The sequence below is a fragment of the Myotis myotis genome, unplaced genomic scaffold, assembly GCF_014108235.1.
Source record: "Myotis myotis isolate mMyoMyo1 unplaced genomic scaffold, mMyoMyo1.p scaffold_m19_p_7, whole genome shotgun sequence".
Classification (NCBI taxonomy): domain Eukaryota; kingdom Metazoa; phylum Chordata; class Mammalia; order Chiroptera; family Vespertilionidae; genus Myotis; species Myotis myotis.
The window spans coordinates 75,200,603-75,215,804 of record NW_023416379.1 but is presented as its reverse complement, the minus strand read 5'-3'; the positions used below and the strand labels follow the sequence as shown (position 1 = coordinate 75,215,804).

The following is a 15,202-nucleotide window of genomic DNA, read 5'->3' as shown; positions in this document are numbered from 1 at the left end:
TATTTAGTTATCTGTAGTTATTATGAGATCAGAGTAAAAGGAATCTAATTCTCAACTTTTTATCTCAGGAAATTGATATTGTAAACATATTTTCCATGGTCTGCAGGGAAAGTTTTTCACCAGGAAGTTGATCAAGGTATTCATACACTTTAAATTTGTATCTGTAGCATAGATTTCTCACCCCAAGCCAGTTCTTACATATCCAACTGTCTACGCGACATCCATCTGGATGAGTGATTTTCAACTGGTGTGCTGTAAGCATTTTTAAAGCATGCAATACCTGACTTCTTCCTGTAGACTGTCAAAAAAATGACAACCAACACAATAAGAACCATCTGGTGAGAAAGAATCAAAATTAAACCTATTTTTTTTGGTGTGCCATGAGGTGAAAACGGTTAAAAATCACTAATGTAGATGGTTTAGATTTCTTAATTACAACATGGCCCAAACTGGAATGCTGATCTTCACTCCTGAATCTTATCTACTGCTAGCCTTCCCCATCTCAGTTGACAGAAATTCATCAAAGTTCAGGTAAAAACTTTAATACATCACTGATTCCTTTTTCTTCCTTAAACTCCACATGTAGTGCATTATGAAATCAATTCAAATTTTAAAACGCATCAAGAAGATTCTTACCACTTCAGTAGTTACCACCTTGATCCAAGCCATCATCATCTGTTGCCTGGACAATTGCAGTAGTCCCCTAACTTGTCTCCCTCTTCTAATTATGCCCTTCCTTACATCTTTTTTCAACAGATCAGCCAGAGTAATTCTTTTAAAATGCAAGCCAGATCTACACAGTCCTGCAATTTTTCTGCATTTCATTCAGAGTAAAACCCAAAGGACTCACAATGGCCTAGAAGTATCCTCTTCTACTGACACAACTCCAACCTTACTGGCCACATTGCTGAACACACTGTAGAATCTTTGCTATCACCATTCCCTCTTCTCCCAGGTGAATTAACACTCACTTCCTTCAGGTCTCTGCTTAAATCACTCTTGCCTTCCTAACCACCATAGTTAGTACTGCAGCCTACCCTCAGACACACATAGATTGAGAGGGTGATAGGAATCATGAGGTGCAGGTTTACTTAGTAGAATATACAAAAACATGCTTTCATGATATATGCAGTCATGTGCCACTTAACAATAGAAATATGTTCTGAGAAATGCATTACCATGTGGCTTTGTCATTGTGTGAACATTACAGCCTGCACACCATGTCACTGTACCGAACAGCAAAGGTTACATCAAGCGCAAGAGAAAATGATGTATATGAAGCTACTGCCGGCATGCTGTTTTGCAGGGATTTTTTTTATAAGTAGAAAGAGTATACTCGAAGATAATAAAGTATAGTACAATAAGTACATAAGCCAGTAACAGTCATTTATTATCATCAAGTATTGTGTACTGAACGTAAGTGCGATACTTTTATGTGAATGGCAACACAGTAGGTTTGTGTACACCAGCATCGCCACAAACGCAGGAGTAATGCACTGAGTTAGTTACAAGGTTATAGTGGCTACAATGTCACTAGGTGATAGGAATTTGTCAGCTCCATTACTGACTGAAATGTCATGTGGTGCATGACTGTTTATACATACATGTTTGTGTGAAAATGACCTATTTAGTAAGTAATGGTAATTTTTCCTTTGTGGTGGGATTATAAGTAATTAATTTTCTTTGCACTTACCCATATTTTCCAAATATCTGAAAACTAATCAGTAGTAGGACTAATGTCACCAAGAGAAACACAGGTTGTTCCCTTGAAGAAGAAGTACCAACTATACATGGACAAGACAACCACTGAGAGAATCCTAGAACACAGGAGTGAGGCTGAAGGACCCCTCTGCACCACAGACCCAAGACAGACTGCATTAGAAGGGTAAGAGGAGTGGCTACACTTTGACTGCTTTGCTCCTTTTAGCCAGTGGTAAAAGAGAGCCCAGGGAGGATATCTAGGTCCTCCGGGATTGCGGGTCACTGCATGAGAGCCCCTACTCTCGTCTCAACCCATGGGGTTCACAGTGGAATCTGTGGGGTTCAACTACTAGGAGTCTGATTGTGACTGAGGGGACCTACAACAACCAGCATAGTCCCAGTAGTAGTTATAATCACCGGCTTTGCTCATCTACAGAACCAAGTTGGTGGTGCAATTTGGCCAGGGAAAGCGATGGGTTGTAGGTCTGCCTGATACAGCTCCTCAAGTGAGGAGTTCTGCTAATCACAGAGCCTGGTTTGCCCATGCTGAATCACAGCCCCATCCAGTGCAGATTAGGATGCTGGGCCCAATCTGACCAGAAGGACTGGAGAGAACACCCGGAAGCTGTGTAACTGAGCAACAGGTTAGCTGGGTAGGGGGGAGACAGATATAGTCTACAGAGCAAAGACAGTGGCATTGTTCAGCCAGGGAACTTGGAGTGCAGGTCAGTTTAAGGCTCAAAAACAAAGCATCTTATATTCTTTAGTTCCAATGCTCATAGGCAGGAAAACTAATCCATGCCCCTCTCCTTGCTGGATATAGCCTTCAGCCTGCCTGCCAAAGGGGCTACCAGGGCACCTGGGAAGCTGTGTAGTCCATCCAACAGGCCTACTTACCATGCACCCTGAACAGAGAGCACAGCCCACAGCTTTCCCATCCACAGAGAAACAGCAGTGGCTTCACCTGACCAGGGTATGCAGTGTCCACCAAGCATGTCAAACTCGCAGCCCAGCCAATATAACGGTATGTAAGAAACGTTTTAATACAAATTTCATAACTTAATTTTTACAATATCCTGTTATACATAATTATTAATGAACTACAAAGTTCGCTAATGACCGATTACTATAATCGTGTTGCATTCATTTCCCTTATGTGCCTTACGCGCAGGCACACCATTTCTCTCCACTAGCAGCCGGCTGCCACATCATTAGTCTTGGATTGACTTGTTTGGTGTGTGCAACAGGAACTATCTTGCTTTCAGAAAATAAGAAAATAGGTTTATTTGCATAATACTTATTTGTGCAGTTATGCAGTGACTGGTAAGTTAATGTTCAAGCAAAAATATTTTTATTAAAATTTTCTATAATTTTATGTTAACGATTACTCATTTATTCCAGCCCATTGTATTCAGCATGTCTCTATCGAAATAAACCTACGTTTCTATGAAAATGGAAGCTATTGGTTTTTTTGCCCATGTTAGCCTTTGAGTTTGACATGCTTGGTGTACATACACTGACATTGAAGCAGCAAGAGAGGAGAAAATTACATACAAGGGAACCCCCATACACTATCGGGTTTCTCAGAAAAACACTTTTTAGGACAGAAGAGAATGGAAATACATATTCAAAACATTGGAAGGGGAAAAAAAACCCTATTAACCAAGAATTCTGTATCTGGTGAAGCTATCCTACAGAAATGAAAAAGGGATAGACTTTCTCACGTAAACAAATGCTAAAGGAATTCACTACCACTAGAAGTGCCTTACAAAAAAATGCTACAGGAAATTCTTCGATGGAATTAACAGGACACTAAGAACATAATAACATAAGAAATGTAAAACTCACTGGTAATAGTAACTCCAGATTGCAACTCCAGATTAAAAGTTAAAACATGAATGATGTAAAATCCTCCATAACTACAATAATCTATTATTAGTTACACAACATAAAATATATCAAAAATTGTAACATCAACAAACTATACTGTGAGGAGGAGAAGTGAAACTATAAAACATAGGAATTCCACTGATGTCAAGTTTTTTGTCAGTTAAAATAGGTTCTTATAATTTTAAGATCAGTTATAAAATCCTTACGGTACCCATAAGGGAAAAAAGACAAAAATATCAAAGTATACTTACATCACAAGACATCCAAACACAAAAGACAGTGGGATAAGAAACAAAGAACAACAGATCCTACTAGTGTAAAACACCCCAAAACAATAAACAAAATGGTAATAGTAAATCCTTAACTGTCCATAATTACCTTAAATGTAAACAGATTAAATTCTCCAATTAAAAGATTCTGCATGGCTGAATAGATCAAAACAAGATCCAATGATTAGTTGCCAACAACAGCCTCACTTTAGCCTTAAAAACATAGACTGAAAATGAAGGGCTTAAAAAGATATTTCAAGCAAATGGTAACAAAAAAACAAACAAACAAAAAAAGTAGGGGTAGCTATAGTTATATCAGACAAAATAGATTTTAACCAAAAATTGTAAAAAGAGACAAGGTCATTATTTAATGATAAAGCATTCAAACTACCAAGAAGATATAACAAATATAAATTCATATGTGTTCAATATCAGAACACCTAAATATATACAGTGAAAACAGAGCAAAAAAGGAAATAAACACCAATACAATAACATTAGGGGACTTTAATGCCACACGTCAACAATGGATAGATCATCCAGACAGCTAATAAAGAAACACAGAAGCTGAACAACACTATTACACATATACAGCTAATCTATCCAACTACAGCTAAACATACATTCTTCTCAAGTGCACTTGGAACATTTTCTAAGATACCATACATTAGGCCACAAAACAAGTCTTAGCAAATACAAGACTTTGAAATGATACCAGTTTTTTTCCTCAGACTACAAAGGTATGAAACTGGTAATCAATAACAAAGGAAAACTAAAAAATTCACAAATACATGAAAATTACCACTCTCCTGAAAAAACCAATGGATCAATGGAGAAATGAGGAAGTATCTTGAGACAAATGAAAATGGAATCATAAATGGAATCATAACATAACAAAACTTATGAGTTATAGCAAAAGCAGTTCAAAGATCCTCACAAAGCAACCTAACTCCACTCCTTAAGGTATTAGGAAAAGTAGAACACACTGAGTCCAAAGTTAGCAGGAAGAAGGGAATAAAATGACTAGAGCAGAAATAAGTAATGAAGGGCAGGAAAACAATGAAAAAAACAAACAAACAAAAAGACTAACCTTTAGCTAGACTAACCAAAGACAAAGAGAAAGGACGCTAATGGACAAAATTATAAATATAAGGAACATAGGGAGCTACTATGAACTACATGGCAACAAACTGGACAACCTAGAAGCAATGGAAAACTTCTTAGAAACATAAAAACTAAAGACGTAATCAGGAAGAAATACAAAGTTTGAGCAAACAAATTATTTGTAAAAAGACTGAATCAGTGATAATAATAAAAAAACAACCTTCCAGCAAGAGAGCCAAGGGCCAGAGGGCCTTGCTTGTGAATTTTACCAAACATTTAAAGAAGTATCAGTGCCAAGCCTTCTTAAACTCTTCCAAAAAATCAATAAGGAAGGAATACTCCCAAACCCATTTTACTAGGCCAGCATTACTTTGATACCAAAGCCTGAATAGGACATTCCCAGAAAAGAAAACAGACCAATGTTCCTGATGAATATCAATGCAAAAATTCTTAATAAAGTACAAGCAAACGAATTTCAATGGCACACTAAAAGAATCATTTTCCGAGAACGAGTGGTTGGTTATACCCGGAATGCAAGAATTGTTCAACACCTGCAAACCAATTTGATACATCACATTAGAATAAAAAATATATATAATCATCTCAATAGATAAGAAAAAGCATTTGATAAAATTAAACATCTGATCCTGAAAAAAAAAACCCCACAATTTAGGTCCAAAAGAAATGTCCCTTAGCATAATAAAGTCCAGATTTGAGAATCCCACAGCTAACGTCATACTTAATGGGGAAAAGGTTGAAAGCTTTTCCTCTAAGGAATAAGACCAGGGTGCCCAGTCTCCCCGCTCCTATTAAACATAGTAATGAAAGTCTTTGCCAGGGCAATCGGGTAAGAAAAAAGAAAAGGCAAAAAAGGCATCAGAATTGGAAAGGAAGAAATAAAATTGTCTCTATTTGCAGTTGACATGATTACATATATTAAAAAAACTTAAGACTTTATCAAAAATTAGTCTAATCAACAAAATTAACATATAAAAATCAGTAGTGCTCCTACATAAAAAGGAGATAAAATATTGATCCCATTTACAGTAGCATCAAAAACAACAATATACTTAGGAATAAATTTAACCATGGAGGTGAAAGATCTGTACTCTGAAATACAGAATATATATATATGAAAAGAAAACAAAAAAAAAAAACAAATTGAAAAGATATCTGCACCCCATGTTTGTAGCAGCATTATTTACAATAGCCAAGATATGAAAACAATACAAGTACCCATCGATGAATGAATGGATAAAGAAGTTGTAGGGTAGACTGATTGTGTAAACATATATATGTGTATATATGTATATATACACAAAGGAATATTATGCAACTATAAAAATTGAGGCAATCCTGCCATTTGTGAAGACATGGATGAGATTTGGGGGCATTATATTGTCTAATATGTCAGACAGATAAAGGCAAAGGCTGTATAATCCCACTTGTATGCATAATCTAAGAAAATGCATCTTACCTAACTGAGAAAAAGTGATTAGATTTTTAGTTACCATGGGCATGGGGTAGGGAGAGAGAGGAAACTGGAGGAAGTTGGTCAAAAAATACAAACTTTCAGTTGTAAGATAAATATTAGGGATGTAATATACAACATGATGTTTGTAATTGCCACTGTTGCATCATATACCAGAAAATTAAGGGAGTAAATCCTCAGAGTTCTCATTACGAAGAGAAAATGTGTCCTTATTATATCAATCTGAGATGATGGGTGCTAAATAAAATGTTAAGTAAACTTAAGTTACTTAATTACATTCATTAAATTACTAAGTAAACTTATTCTTAAGTAAACTCATTTCACAATATATGAAAAGTCAGACCTTCATACTGATATCTGAAACTCAGAGTGATGTATGTCAACTATATCTAAATGAAATTGTACAACAACCAATAAACCCCTTTATAACTGCTTTAATCAACAATCAATTTAATTCATTAAGTAATAACTGTATAATTCAGATTTGACTATGTATGCTGTATTATTTGGCAGGCAGGACTTCCAGAGGTCTATTTGCCTGAGAGATTGAGGAAGCCCATAGGAATTATTTCCACTGTTGAGGGATAACTGCCTAAAAGCTGTGGCCTGTGAAATATGATTTCATGAAACATGGGGATTACGGTCATTAACAGGCCCCTGGATTTGTTTTTACAAAAGTAGCAATGCCTTGGAAAGTACCCTACTGGCTCCACCTGTTTTTTCCCAATTTGCAGTGTCAGAGTGATTACTCTCTTCTCTTCTTTCTAACCCTTGTTCATCACCACCCTCACCTTACATATACTTAGAAGCAATTCTCAACTGATTGTAAATTGGAATGACAGCTCTCACATGTGTCCTTCATTTTGTCTTTTCTCTCATCATTTATTCCTGGGAATGATCATTGTTGTTATCATTCCTAGTGTCTGTGTGTCTTGTCTCTATAACTTCACCTTTTCATCTCTGCAGCACCCCATCCCAGTCCATCTCCTAAACAGAATTTGGAATGAATTTCCTAAAACAAGGCATTAATCAAACCACCCAAATTAAATATATCCAGTGGTTGTACAATGCCAGTAAAAGTATAAAAACAAGACAAAAAACTTTCTCAAATTTGGTCCAAACAGTGTCTCTTCCAGGTTCCTGTGACATAACTCTATGTGCTTCCATTGGAAACTCTCTAAGGTCAGTAACCTGAGCTTACTCTATATGCATCCTCCCTAGTACTAGAGCACTTCACTGTTTGAAATATATATGTATATGTAACACATAAATATGCACACAAACTTTCAGTTGTAAGATAAATATAGAAAATAAAGTAGAAAATAGGATATACAATTTTTAATTTATATCAGAAAAAGATGCAACCAAGCAATGGCAATATAGGGCATTCCTGATTTTACCCCGCCCCCCCCACACACACTTAAGAAAAATAAGTAACAACTATTCATGTATAAGACATCACTGACAGAATCCTAGAACATGAACTGAAGCTGAAACACCCTTTACACCACAGAAACCAAGAGACACTACATTAGAAGGGTGAGAGGAATGCCCACCGGGCCAGCACAGTACCATGCAGGAGGTCTCCCCTTAGCCTATGGCACCTCCAGGGGAAAAAAAGAGAGTCCAGGGGTGCCATCTAGCCCTCTCAGAATTGTAGGGATCTCCAACTCTGTTTTTTTCCTTCTGAGATTTCAGGGGAATCTGAGGGGCCCAACCACTTGGAATCTGATTGTGAGTAAATAGGTGGAAAGGCAGTTGTAACAACTAGCACTCAGATCTTGGCAAACTAAGTTCCTACCTGAAGAGCCCCAATAGTAGTCTCAACCAGCAGCTTTGCTCTTCTGCAGAACCAAGGGGGTGGTGCAGTGGGACCAGGGAACTTGGCAGGGATCAGGTCTGCCTGATTTGGGGCCTTAAAGACTGGTCTGACTATGCCAAGGTAGAAGAATGGAATCATAGTCACACCTGCTGCAGAGTGTGGCTCCAGGCCCATCTGACCAAAAGGGCTAGCAAGAAGACCTGGGAGCTGTGTAACCTAGCTACACTGGAGTTGAAAGGCTGGCAGAATAAAATATATATTTTAAAAAAAACAACAAAAAACAAAGAAAGGCTGGCAGGCAGATCCGATCAGCCTCAGAGAAAAGCCAGTGATGGCCATGGAGAAGGCCTCTTGCTACATCTAGGCAGAAGGCAAACATAGCATCTCCATCTGGTACACACAGCTTCTGACCCCTTCTAACCAGAAAACCTGCTTGGGAAAATTTGGGAGTTGCTAAAGTAGGTCCTCCCAGTCCCACCCAGGCAGGAGAGCTGAGTCATATCCTTTTCCCACTGTGGAGCCTGCGTATGGCCCCATCTGACGAGAGTGCTGGCAGGAACTCCTGGAAGGTACTACCTTACCCAACAGCTTGAGCTGAGAGTCACACAAGCAGAGCTGATCACCCTGAAAGTAAAGCCAATTGCCTTGTTGGGGCAGGAAACTTGGTGCGCAGGTTGGCTAGCGATAAGACTATAACAAAGAGCCTTAGTAGCCTTGGAGTTGCCTCTCCCACTGAGTCCTGGCAGGGAAGCTGATTTGTAGGACCACATATTGCTAAATATAGCCTTCTGCCCTCCTGATAAGAGAACCTTACCAGAGAACACGGGAAGCTCTGTAGCCCATCCAACAACCCTGCTTACAGTAGCATTTAAACAGACAGCCCACGCCATGGCGTTCCCTGTCTGCAAAGTAAAACCGGTGGCCTCACCTGTTCAGGCACACTCTTGCCTGACTGGGGTCCCCAAACAATAAACCATGCAGGCCCTGGGTCCTCTCCTGCCAGGGCAGGGAAGCTAATTCATAGGTCCCCCTCATAATGAGTATACTACATAGTCACAAACATCTAGTGAGCTTGACCAGAGAATCCAGGCAACCACAGAGCCCATCCTACAGCCTAATTTGGGCAGGGAACCACGCCAGAAGTCCTGACCATCTGTGCTCAGCCAGGGGCATACCTCCCACCCCAGACCTCAGAGATCAAACGATTGCCTTCCCCAAAATAGACCTGAAGAGCAAGCCCTACCTGTTGAAGGACATTACCAGCGGACACATCTAGAAACCCAAACTGTGTTGAATGGTGAGAAAGTGTATCTGCCAAAGCAAACTTGCCGAGTCTGGAAGAGGAGACTACTTGCTCAAATGCAAAATACCACTGTAAGAATCAAGGGTCACAAAAATCAGGTCAATATGACCCTACCAAGGAAACTCATAAAGCTCCAATAACCAATCCTTAATAAATGGAGATCTATGAACTGCCAGACAAAAGAATTCGGAATAATTCCCTTAAAAAAGTTTAGTGAACTAAAAGAACAAGACATGACAGAAGTGCAACAAAGGGAAACTATTAAAAAACCAACCAACAACCATAAATCCTAAAGCTGAAAAATGTAGTAAATGAATAGAAAAACTTAATGCAGAGTTTTAAAGACAGACTTGGCCACGAAGAAGAATCAGCAAACTATCAGAGCATTTGAAATTATCCAGTTAGAGGAGGGAAAAAAAAGAAAATGATACAAAATTAATATCCAGAAATCAGTTCCATTCTTATATACCAATAATGAACTATCAGAAAGGGAAACGTTTAAAATTGTTATTTAAAATTGTACCAAAAAATAAAATACCTAGGAATGAGTATATTTAAGCCAAGAGGGTAAAAGACGTGTACTCACAAAATTATAAGACACTGAAGGAAGAAATTGAAGAAGATACAAATACATATATTGTGTTCATGGATAGGAAGAATTGTTAAAATGTCCATACTTCCCAAAGGAATCTATAGATTCGATGTAATTCCTATCAAAATACCAATGATTCAATTCACAGAATTAGAATAATTCAAAAATTTATATGCAACCATAAAATACCCTGAACAGGCATAACAATCTTGAGAAAGAACAAACTTGGAGGAAATTATGCTACCTGATATCAAACAAAACTACAAGGGCATAGTAATCAAACAGCATGGTTTTTGTATAAAAACAGACACATAGATCAGTGGAACAGAATAGAGAGCCCAGAAATAAATCCACATCAATATGGTTAAGTAATATCTGACAAAGAAACAAGAACATGCAATGGGGTAAAGATAGTCTATCCAATCAATGGTGCTGAGACAATTGGAGAGATACACGAAAAACAAAACAAAACAAAAAAAAAAAACTAGTCCATCTTTTTACATCATATATAATACTAATCTCAAATGGATTGAAGACTTAAATGTAAGACTTGAAACCATTAAAGTCCTAGAAGAAAACATAGGCAGTAAAATCTCGGACGTGTCTCTTAGTGATATTTTTTTCTGATATATCTCCACAATCATGGAAAAGAGTAGAAAAAATAGACAATGGGACTGCATCAAACTAAAAAGGGTTTGCACTGCAAAATAAACCATCAAAAAATGAAAAGAAAACTCACTTAATGGAAGAATATATTCACTAATGAAACATTTGATAAGGGATTAATATCTAAAATTTATATATAACTCAGACAACTCGACACCAAGAAAAAGGAATCCAATTAAAAAAATGGGTAAAGGACCTGAATAGACACATCTCCAAAGAGGACATACAGATGGCCAACAGACATAGGAAAAAATGCTTAACATCAATAATTATCAGAGAAATGCAAATCAAAAACACAGTGATATATCACCTCTCACTAGTCTGAATGGCTATCATCAATAAAACAACAAGTGTTGGCAAGGATGCAGAGAACAAGGAATCCTTGTGCACAGTTGTTGTGGATCCAGATCGGTGTAGCCACTGTGGAAAACAGCATGGAGTTGCCTCAAAAAAATGTAACTGTCATTAGGAAAATACAAAGCAAAACCACAATGAAATATCACCTAATGCCTGTTAGAATAGCCATCATTAAAAAACAAAGGATAAATACTGCTGAGGATGTGAAAAAAAGGAACCTTTGTGTATTGTTGGCAAGATTATAAAATGGTACAGCCATTATGGAGGAGTATGGAGGATCCTCAACAAATTAAAAAATAGATCTACCATATAATTCAGCATTTTCACTTCTGGGAATATATCCAAAAGAAACTAAAACACTAACTTGAAAAGATATCTGAACCCCCATATTAACAATAGCCAAACATGGAAAAAACCTAAGTGCTCATCAATAGATGATAAGGAAGTTTTTAATATATATATTACCATGGATAGGAAGAATTGTTAAACTGTCCATACTTCCCAAAGGAATCTATAGATTCGATGTAATTCTTATCAAAATACCAATATATATATATATATATATATATATATATATATATATGTATATGTATATGATATGATATATACTTATATATGATATAGATATGTGTATATATGTACATATATGATACATGACATAATAGATATATATTAACCAATATTATAGATCTATAAAATAGAAAATCCTGCCGTTTATGACTATATGTATGGTGCTTGTGCTTGAGAGCATTATGCCAGGTTAGATAAAGAAAGTCACATACTGAATTACCTTCTATATGGAATCTAAACAAGCAAGCAAGGATACAAACAATAACAATAAAAATTCAACCAATCTCATAGAAAAAGATGTGGGAGTTTGGGGGTGGTGGATGGGAGATGGGAAAATTAGAGGAAGGTGGTCAAAAGGTACAAACTTCAAATCTACACTAATAAAAGACAAAGATGCTAACTGACCATACCTTTGCTACACCCCAAGCCACACCCACCAGCCAATTAGAGCAACTATATGCAAATTAACCCAACCAAGATGGCAGCCGGCAGCCACGGAGCTGGAGCAAGCAAGAGGCTTGGTTGCCCCAGCGATGGAGGAAGCCAAGCTTCCCACCTGCCCTGGCCAGCTGTGGAACTCCGCTCAAGGCAACAAAGTTTCAATTATAGAAGATAAATAAATCCCAGATACCTGCTTCCAGCCAGCCACCACTGGGAGCTTGGGTGGCTGGGGGGCTTTGTCAGCCTGCAAATAGCCATCAGCCCCTCACCCAGACTGCCCAGGCACCACAGTAGGACCCCCACCCTGAAGGGGGTTTGGCCAGCCTGAAAACAGCCCTCAGCCCCTCAGCCCTCAGCCCCTCACCCAGGCTGTCCAGGCACCCCAGTGGGTACCCCCACACTGAAGGGGCTGTGGCCACCCTGCAAACAGCCATCAGCCCCTCACCCAGGCTGGCCAGGCTCTCCAGTGGGGACCCCCACACTGAAGGGGCTGTGGCCAGCCTGCAAACAGCCATCAGCCCCTCACCCAGGCTGGCCAGGCTCTCCAGTGGGGACCCCCACACTGAAGGGGCTGTGGCCAGCCTGCAAACATAAGCCCCTCACCCAGGCTGGCCACACCCTCATGGGGTGAGGGTCCCTGCTGGGGGCTTGGCCAGCCTGCAGACAGCCACCAGCCCCTCACCCAGACTGGCCAGGCACCCCAGCGGGGACCCCCACCCTGAAGGGGCTGTGGCCAGCCTGAAAACAGCCCTCAGCCCCTCACCCAGGCTGGCCAGGCACTTCAGTGGGGACCTCCACCGTGAAGGGGGTGTGGCCAGCCTGAAAACGCCCCTCAGTCCCTCACCCAGGCTAGCCAGGCACCCCAGCAGGACCCCCAACCCAGTCCGTGACATCCTTCAGGGCAAACCAGCCAGCCCCCACCCATGTACCAGGCCTCTATCCTATATAATAAAATGGTAATATGCAAAGTGACCCTAACAGCAGAACGACTGGGGATGACTGGTCACTATGGCACACACTGACCACCAGGGGGCAGACGCTCAACTCAGGAGCTGCCCCCTGGTGGTCAATGCGCTCCCACAGGGGGAGCTCTGCTCAGCCACAAGCCAGGCTAATGGCTGCCAGTACAGCGGTGGTGGTGGGAGCCTCTCCCGCCTCCTCAGCAGCACTAAGGATGTCCAACTGCAGCTTAGGTCTGCTCCCTGCTGGTAAGTGGACATCCCCCGAGTGTTGCCGGGCTGCCAAAGGGATGTCTGACTGCCAGCTTAGGCCCAATTCCTTGGGGAGCGGGCCTAAGTCAGCAGGTGGTCATTCCCCGAGGGGTCCCAGACTGCGTGAGGGCACAGGCCAGGCTGAGGGACCCCTCCAAGTGCACAAATTTTTGTGCACCAGGCCTCTAGTTATGATATAATTGAGTACTAGGGATGTCCTATACAACACCATACAATAGTTACCACTGCTGTATATACATGTGAAAGTTAAGAGAGTGATTCCTAAGAGTTTTCCTCATAGGGAAGTTTTTATTTCTTTTCTGCTTTTACTTTTTAAAGTATCTATATGAGATAATGAATTCTAACTAAGCTTACTGTGCTAATGATTTAAAGTATATGCAATTGAAACCAATACTGTATACCTTGAACTTATATAGTGATATATGTTGATAGTATCTCAATAAAAGTGGAAAAAATAATTATTACAAAATATTTTTATTTATTGAAAAGTTTTTAGTAGAATATGTAGCCATCGCTTTATTCTAAAAATTTTTTGTGTTGTTTTTAATTTTTAGACTTTTAGAGAGAGAGGAAGGCAGAGTGAGAACACTGATGCAAGAGCATAGATCAGCTGCCCTCTGCACCCACCCTTCTGGGGGTCAATCCTGCAATTGTGGGCATGTGCACTGACCTGGAATCAAAATGGCAACCTTTTGTTTTATGGAACGATGCCCAACCAGCTGAGCCACCCCAGCCAAGGCTACTCTTAAAGTTACAAAATTGATACAGATTTTAAAAATTTAAGTCAGTATAACCAAAGGTGTAACCTAGATGAAAATAACTTCTTGCCTAATCAAGTGTACATAATTTCCACATTTTATTTGATAGTTGGAAAAACTGAGAAAAGGGATGGTGTTCTATCCTGTTTCTTTACTGTCTACCACGCCTAATCGCAGAGAAGCTATCACACAAAATGTAACTAATAAATATTTTTTTCATTAAACTAGCATTTTAAAATAATTCATATCATAATTAAAAATTGATAGACATAATTTCCATTTTATATTCTGCTCTATATAGTAGAAATTTATAAATATGAAAAAAACTTTGTAGGTTTCAGACTGCGATTCCACATCTTTGACTTGCACTTACTAAACTCCTCCTCCAATGTCTTGAATGTAACCTTGACTGATATGTTAAATAAGTTTAGTATTCTAAAGTGAGAATTTTATAAAAATGATCCATTATGATCCAATGGATGGTATTACTGCCATAAAGTTCAAACCCAGAACTAAAAATATTTGGAACTATTTGAGAAAGCTGTTCAAACAATAAAGCTAAAGATTCTTGACTTTTGGCTATTACGGTTATTAGTGGTTTCAACTGTGTGTATGTGTTCAGTGGTGGCTACATAACCATTAACTGGTTACATCATTATAAAATAAAAAAAGGTCATGAGAGCATTAACCAATATCAAATCAGTGTTCTAAAAGAAAAGGTCTGTGTCATATTATATTCAAGGGCAAGAATGTGTGTACATAGAGTTCCTTGTAAATATAAGTTTTCAAGAGAGGAAAAAATTAAGAGAAAAACATGAAAAGAAATTAGAAAATGAAAAAATGTGTTTTTATACAAACAATAGGGCAAAACAACATTTCCCAATTAAAGCCACATGTATTGAGAAAGATGTGACAAGTACTTGGTTGAATACAAGATATTAGAAAATATTAAAGTAATAAGATGAAATATTCACAGAATGGATAAGAGAGGTACTCTAAAAGGTA

At 38.9% G+C, this 15,202-nt stretch overlaps 1 protein-coding gene across 2 annotated transcripts in view; it reads right to left on the bottom strand.

Annotated features, from left to right (window-relative positions):
- The window catches only part of HMGCLL1 (3-hydroxymethyl-3-methylglutaryl-CoA lyase like 1), a 165,182-nt gene that overhangs the window by 48,541 nt on the left and 101,439 nt on the right, over nt 1–15,202 (bottom strand). The window lies entirely within an intron of this gene.